This window comes from Silurus meridionalis, chromosome 24 (genome assembly GCF_014805685.1).
Source record: "Silurus meridionalis isolate SWU-2019-XX chromosome 24, ASM1480568v1, whole genome shotgun sequence".
Classification (NCBI taxonomy): domain Eukaryota; kingdom Metazoa; phylum Chordata; class Actinopteri; order Siluriformes; family Siluridae; genus Silurus; species Silurus meridionalis.
Window position 1 is genome coordinate 4,598,875 of NC_060907.1, and position 8,170 is coordinate 4,607,044.

The 8,170-nt window shown below is 41.7% G+C and overlaps 1 long non-coding RNA gene across 1 annotated transcript; it reads right to left on the reverse strand.

Moving 5' to 3' along the window:
* Window positions 1-5,800: 5,800 nt before the first annotated feature.
* LOC124378457 lies at window positions 5,801-7,762 on the reverse strand. Its single transcript, XR_006924215.1, has 3 exons — window positions 7,730-7,762; window positions 7,387-7,407; window positions 5,801-6,068 (listed from the first exon to the last, which is right to left on the reverse strand). It is a non-coding gene; the product is annotated as an uncharacterized LOC124378457 (long non-coding RNA).
* Window positions 7,763-8,170: the final 408 nt, after the last annotated feature.

Consider the following 8,170-nt stretch of genomic DNA (forward strand, 5'->3'; position numbering starts at 1 on the left):
CTCCAACCCATGTAAAGCATATCTCCATGTAACTGTACACAGGAGCATTGATATTCTGGAACAGGTTTAGATCATGTAGTAAAGTTAAATAAAGGGAAAATCTTTGTTTAAAATGTCCTATACAGCCTCCAGTTTATGTCTGGTGAAGGATTACGCATGTGTGGGGTGAAAACACAGTCGGTGTCCGAATACTTTTGACCACATTGTGTTTGAACGCGTGCACGGATTTATTTTATTTATGCTCAGGGTTTTTTCTGGTCCACCGTATGCGTGCTCACACGAGATGAAAAAAAAGGAAAGAAAAAGAAAAGGAAAATAAAAAAGCCTCTCTTTTACGTTCCATTTCCTCTGAAGGTCTTAACAAAGGAAATCATCGGATTCCAGATTTTGTAAAATAACTTAACAGAGTCTCTAGTTGTGTTTTATTTTTTCCAAATGTAGAAAAGACATGAACTCCTTTAACCAAGAGAAATTAGCAGGAGGGCATGGGGATTTCCAATGTATTCAGCAGTATTCGTCTTCTGGCTACTAGTGAGGAAAAAGCAAAAATATCGTCATGCCGCTTATTATATAAACCATATAAACGGGAGATACTCCAAAAATTGCAATAATTGGGCAGGGTTTCACAGAGACATTAAGAGCTTTTGACAATATGTCAAAGAAATAAGACCAGAAAGAGTTCAGTTTAAGACAGGGGTAAAATGTATGAGTATGATCTGCCGGGGACAACAAACATCTATTACACAGACATTTTGAATGTTATCTGTTAAAGTTTTTTTTTATTTTGCTTTGGTGAAATGAATTCAATGAACTACTTTAAACTGTATAAGACTCAAACGAGCACAAATACAGAGTTAATTTGAGCTAAAAACATTTTTTCACAGCACAGTTTTAGCGCAAACTCCCACTCCCAGACTCCTTTAAGCGCAAAAAGAGAAGAGGACTGTGAAGATCGAAGCAGATCATAGATAGAGGCAATACGGTTATCAGACTTTGAAAGAGAAAATATAACTTTAATTAAAGTTTTGCTTGGCTGCTGGGGGAATGTAGCAAAATATGCTTTAGCAAAATTGTGTAGTTAAATAAATTAGATTTGGAGATACTGAACCTACTTAGCAAATCATTGAATGAAACAAGTGTGTGATCCAGAAACAAATCATTAAACAGAACTATGCCCTTCCCCCTGAGCAGAGAAATAGTTGGTTTTGCCAATCCATTCTTGGGGAAACACTCACTTTTAGCCAGGTTCAACCTGTATCCTGAAATAGAGCCAAACTCATTCAATAGACGCAGTATACTGTCCACACACTTAAGAGGATCTGAAACATAAAGCAATAGATCGTCTGCATACAGTGACACGTGGTGTTCCCTTCCTCCTCTAAGAATACCCGTAAATACTGAAGACCATTTTAAGACTATAAAAAGAGGCTCTATAGCCAAAGCAAAAAGTAGAGGGGAGAGCGGACACCCTTGATGGGTGCCATGAGAAAGTTAGTCTTCACACAAGCCGAAGGAGAAGAATACAGCATCCGAATCCAAATTCTTGTAAAACCACAAATAAATAATCCCACTCCACTCGGTCAAAAGCTTTTTCTGCATCGAGAGAGAGATGACCATTTCTGACCTTAACGACTGGGATGGCGTAAAGACAACATTCAAAAGTCTATGTATATTGGACGATAACTGATGGCCCAGTATAAAGCCAGTTTGGTCATCTGATATGATGATTCTCTTAGCGTTTGGCCAAAACTTTAGCTAGTACTTTAGCGTTGTTGATTAGGCTAACTGTTCTGTAGCTGCCACAGAGTGTAGGGTCCTTGACTTTCTTTAATATAAATGAGTTCAAAGCCTGGTTCAGAGATGGTGATAAAAAAAAATTAAAAAAAACCTTGTTCAAGTGAGTAATTGTATAGCTCTATACTCTCAATATTCCGTTAATCCCTTGGTCACTGTTCACTTTATCTTGACTGCTGCTACTATATTTTTCACAGTATTATAGAATTGCAAAATTCTGTTTATATTTGTTTACATTTCTGCTACTGTGCACCTTATCCTGTCACGACAGGTTTTACTGGCGGAGCTACTGCTGTTTTTTATTTTTATATTTTGTGTATTGTCCTGTGTTGTCCTGCACTGTCCTGTGTTGTCTTGCACTGTCCTGTGTTGTCTCTTGCACTGTTTGCACCAGTTGCACACATGCACTTTATGTGGCGAGGATCTTAATTCCTGGCCCTGTGTTCTTCTGTTCTGTGACTGTTGTTTTATGTTGTTTTATGTAGCACCTGGGTTCAGGAGAAACGTTGTTTCATTTCACTGTGTACTGCATCTGCTATATATGGTTGAAATGACAATAAAAGCTTCTTGACTTGACTTGACTTGACTTGACTCTAATGACATGGGGAATAGCTGACCAGAAAACTTAAAAAAAATAAAATAAATTGGTCAGGGAAGCCGTCAGGGTGTCAGGGATCCACCTGCCACGCCCCCTTTGGTGGCTCTCTATGCCTCCACTCTCCATAGAGCTCCAGGTTTAACGAGGCACACCTGGAGCTCATCATCACTCATGCCTCCACTCTCTCTGAAGCTCCAGGTTCAACGAGGCACACCTGAAGCTCATCAATCCACTCCTACATAAACCCCTCACTCGCCTTCACTCCCCGTTCGTTATTGTTCATGTTGGTCTTCCCGTATTGTATGTGTTTATGGCTTCATGTAGGACTCTTTATGTTCCGTTTCATCCGGACTCCAATATCCTGCACCGGCTGCGCGCTTCCTTTCAGCGCCTCTCGGATCAGCTACGCTTCTCCCCAAGCACACCTCGGACTCTCTCTACCCAAAGACTGCCGTGTGTGTGTGTGTGTGTGTGTGTGTGTGTGTGTGTGTGTGTCTCTCTCCGTCACTCGCTGTATTAAACCCGAGCGAACCGTACTTCGGCTTCCGCCTACGTTTCATCCGCACCCTGACACAGGGCCAGGAGCCTTGTAGATTTTAATAATTGAAATGCAAGCGGTTAGTTTGGGGGAAATAACCACTTGCATTTCAATAGCAGTAGCGTCCGAACAGCCTTCTGATCTGTAGGGATTAGAATAAAAAGAAGCGAACTCTGAATTAATACTAACCGGATCTGAAGTACGGTTATTTGAGGAGTCATATACCTGCGGGATTAATTGGGCAGCACACTGATGTCTAAGCTGAGACGCTAAAAGGCGGCCAGCTCGCTCTCCGTGTAAGCAGTAAGCTGCTTTTGTGGGTTTTAGTAGAAATTCTGCCTGGTTGGCCGTCAATAAGTCAAATTCTGTTTGTAATTTTAGCCGTTCTGTCTCCAGGACAGGATTTGGTGGACACTGCATAACTGTGTAATAGAGGAATGTTAAAAGTCTCTCAGTCTCTCTCTCTGTGTCTGTCTCTCAGTGTTTTACAGAAGAAGATGGACCTTCTGGAGACAGGGACCTTCAGTGTGTGTATGTGAGAAAGTTTCTGTTCTAGATGAAATCATTTTCAGTCTGTTTTTGCACTGTAGATGCCTTCTACTATGTCCCAGAAGCATCCTCTCAAAGTTTTAAAGCATGTCCTTACATACCACAGAAAAACTGACTTTTTTATTACACAGTGTATCCCTGAGTTTGAGATGTAAAAAAAGAAAAAGACTCGCAATACAGACATTACAAAAGGGAGGTCTTCCAGTTTAAAGGTTCTGACGTACTTAAAGGAGGTAAATAAGGATTTAATATCAACAAAATAACCTAAAGTTGGATTTCTAATGAATAGATGTAGATGTGGGAATATTAATTTTACCCAGGAGACAGAAACAAAACTGTATAACCAAAATTATCATCTTTAAAGTGCAAATCTGAAAGAATAATAGCAGCTTCAGCAAATTGTAATATGTTTTTACAAAAAAGAAAGAAGAAAAACAGTAACTTCTGATCAAAAAGATTTGGAGAATTAAGCAAAACAAATGTAGAATCTGCTCAAGAGGAGGTTACAGGGGTGAGATCTGTGAGCAGTTTTGAAATGGAGTTCTTTAATTTGATTGTTACCTTTCTGCTCTCTCTCTTTCTTTCTCTCTCTCTCTCTCTTTCTCTCTCTCCCTGTCACCCTTTTGCTCTCTCTCTTTCTCTCTCTGTCACCCCTCCTCCTGAGGGTAACCACTATTCCTGCCCCTCTTCTCTCCTCTGATCTGCACACTTCATTCAGGCCTGCCTCTGGATGGCGTGCTCTTCGATTGGAGGCCACACTGTGCGGCTCTGGATGGTTTCATATTAATGGCCTGGGAATCCATGAAATTACGGAGTAACACATGAGCTTTAAGGTTTTTCTTTGCCACAGTCACCACTGGCTCATTTATTAGGGGCAAACTTATAAATCTAAATTAATTTCTTAATAACTGCATTATCTGTGTGAAGCTGCTTTGAGACAAAATCTATTGTTAAAAGCACTCTTAAAGTATTATGTACTGTTTTGTGTGTGTGTGTGTGTGTGTGTGTGTGTGTGTGGTGGGCCTGATCAACAACAACGACAAGACGGCCTACCTACAGGAGCTTAAAAACCTGAAAAGATGGTGCCAGGAGAACAACCTTCTCCTGAACGTCAGCAAGACTAAGGAGTTGATCGTGGACTTTAGCACAAAGCGGGAGCGGTCATACCAACCGCTAAACATCTGCGGGACTCCAGTGGAAAGAGTGGACAGTTTCCGGTACTTTGGTGTTCACATCACACAGGATCTGTCTTGGTCCTGTCACACCAACACCCTGGTGAAGAAGCCCGGCAGCGTCTGTACCATCTGAGCTGCTTAAGGGACTTTTAACTACCCTCTCAGGTGCTTAAGACTTTCTACACCTGCACCATTATGAGCGTCCTGACGGGTAGCATCACTTCCTGGTTCGGGAACAGCACCATGCAGGACAGACGAGCCCTCCAGAGGGTGGTGCGTTCAGCTGAACCTACCATCCACACCACGCTCCCTGACCTGCAGGACATCTACAGCACACGGTGCAGGACCAGAGCCAGGAAAATTGTGAAGGACCTCAGCCATCCCAACAATGGACTCTTTTCTTTGTTGCGTTCGGGGAAACGCTTCCGCTCCCTGAAAGCGAACACAGAGAGAATGAGGAGGAGCGTCTTCCAGCAGGTTATTCGGTGTTTAAACCAGGAAACACCCAGGATCTAAAAGCTGGTCCACTCTCTCTTTCATCACACTTCTTTTCTGTACATATCTCACCTTTCGCACCACGACACTTTAAACTCTGGACTTACACAGCACAGTGCACTTTATATTTATTTATTTTATACCACACCATACCGCACACGGACACTTACGGACCCTTACACCACACCATACTGCACACGGACACTTTATGGACACTTTACATCACACCATACCGCACACGGACATTTACGGACCCTTACACCACACCATACTGCACACGGACACTTTATGGACAACCCACCATTAAAATTGTCTATTTACTTTTTGTTACACATTGTTTACTGTTTCACTGTCTACTGCTATAATAATTTTTTGTACATACATTTTTCTCTTTGTTTCACATACATATATCTTTATATATCCTTATATTTTATTTTATATAGTTTTTATACTTTATACTTTATTTATCTGCTTCTTTTCTTTTTCCCCATCCTATTCCCCTAATGCCGGACTGTTGTATAAAGCATTTCACTGCATGTCGTACCCTGTATGTATGTGTATGTAATGAATAAAATTCGATTTGATTTGATTTGTATGTGTAGTAGCGACTCGCTCACGCGATGGAAAGAACACAGACCAGGAGAGCAGAATTGAAGGAATCACGTTGTGTTTATTTACAGTGCACAGGAGTGGTGGGGGAGTGGGAGAAGTGAAGTCCTGAATGCGAGAATTTCTTAGTCCATTGATCGGCGTTATTGGGAGCTCGGAGGCGTGTCAGAGGAGCGTTGCTCCTGTTCCAAATTGCTCGAAGCCACGGCCGGGCCGAGGAAAGCTGAGACACCGTCCTGTCTGTATGGGTGGGTGCCCGGTGTCGAGGAAGCAGAATAGGCGCCAGCATGGTTGCTGCCGTCACTGCTTTCTGTAATAAAAGAGAGAGAGAATCTGAGTTAATCGGGAGCCAGACATTCTCCAACCTGCTTTCCTTCGTGGCTCCTTTTATACTCTTCAGTCGCCTCGAGGAGGGTGAACAGTTGCCGCTTTCCTCATTAGGTCTCAGCTGTGCCTTTCCACAATACGGGTGCTAAAATGGCGCTGTCTATTCAGCACTCGCCTGGCTGTCGTGTTCGGAGCGCTTGCCCGTTGTGTGCGGGACTTGAGGCCGACGTCACAGTGTGTACGTGTGTGTATGTGTGAATAAGTGTGTGTGAGAGAGTGTGTGTGTGTGTGTGTGTCTGTTAGAGCAGTGTTCCCCAACCCCCGAGGGAAAGCAGACCGGCACCTGTCCGTGGGTCAATTGGTACCGGGCCGCACAGAAAGGATAAATAACTTACATTATTTCTGTTTCATTTATTATCTGTTTCTGAATAAAGTTTAATTTTGGAAAATTACCGGATTCTCTCTGCCACATCTGTCAAAAAAATGCAAGAATTTCCTAGTCCATTGAAAAAACAACACAGTGGATTCACGTTTATTATTTAGAAAATACCAGTTTTTATGCTGGTCGTATCATTTTATTTTGTTGTATTTATCCACCACAATTTAAAGGTCGATCAGTGAAAATATTGTCTGACATTAATCCGGTCTGTTGCGCAAAAAAGGTTGGGGACCATTGTGTTAGAGTATGTGTGTGCACAAGTGTGTGTGTCTGTGAAAGTTGGTGTGTGTAAATAAGTGTCTGTTTGTCAGAGTGAGTGTGTGTGAGTGTGTGTAATTATACATTGTGTATGTGTGTGTCTGAGAGTGAATGTGCATGTGTGTGTAAGTACGTGAGAGTGAGTGTGTATGAGTGTGTGTGTGTGTCAGACACACACACACATACACACACACACACACACACACACACATATACACACACATACACACACACACACACTATAATTATTTTATTTACTGTCATTATATTTGTGCATGTGTGTCTGTCTGTGTCTGTGTGTCAATAGTGTGTGTGTGTGTGTGTGTGTGTGTTTTTGTGTCTGTATCAGTGAGTGTCTGTGTGTGTGTGTGTGTGTGTGTGTGTGTGTGTGTGTGTGTGTGTTTGTGTGTGTATGTGTGTGTGTGAGTGAGTGAGCATGTGCATGTGTCTTTGAAAGTGGCGTGTGTATGTGTGTTTGAGTGTGTAAGTAAGTGTTTGTGTGTATTAGAAGTGTGTGACTGTGTGTATGTGTGTGTGTCTGTCAATGTGTGTGTGTGTGTGTGTGTGTGTGTGTGTGTGTGTGTGAGTGAGTGAGTGTCTTTACCTCTGTGTAACTCCTTTACTTCTAAAATAAAAACACAATAAATGTTATAAAATTTTAAAAGAAGTTAAAAGTATAATATCTACTGTCATTATATGTGTGTAAGTGTGTGTCTGTGTGTGTATCAGTGAGTGTATATGTGTGTGTAAGTGTGTGCGTGTGAGAATGTGTTTTTGAGAGTGGCGTGTGTATGTGTGTGTAAGTGTTTGTGTGTATTACCAGTGTGTGACTGTGTGTGTGTGTGTGTGTGTGTGTGTGTCAGCAGGTTTGTGTGTGAGTGTGTGTATGAGTGTATCAGTGAGTGTCTGTATGTGTGTGTGAGTGTGTAAGTGTTTGTGTGTATTACCTTTTAACTGTTTTTCAACTCTGAAATAAAAACACAACAAATTTTATAAAGTTTTAAAAGTTCAAATTATTATATCTACTGTCATTATGTGTGTGTGTGTGTGTGTGTGTGTGTGTGTGTGTGTGTCAGTAGGTGCGTGTTTGTGTGTGTATCAGTGACTGTGTGTTTGTGTTTTGAGTGATTGTGTGCGTGTATGAATGTTTTCTTAAGAGTGAGTGTGTGTGTGTGTGTGTGTGTGTGTATTACAAGTGTGATACTGTATGTGTGTGTGTGTGCATGTGTCTTTTAGAGTGAGCGTGTGTGTATTTGTGTGTAAGTGTTTGTGTGTATTACAAGTGTGTGACTGTGTGTGTGTGTGTGTGTGCATGTGTCTTTTAGAGTAAGCGTGTGTGTATATGTGTTTGAGTGTGTAAGTGTATAAGTGTTTGTGTGTATTACCAG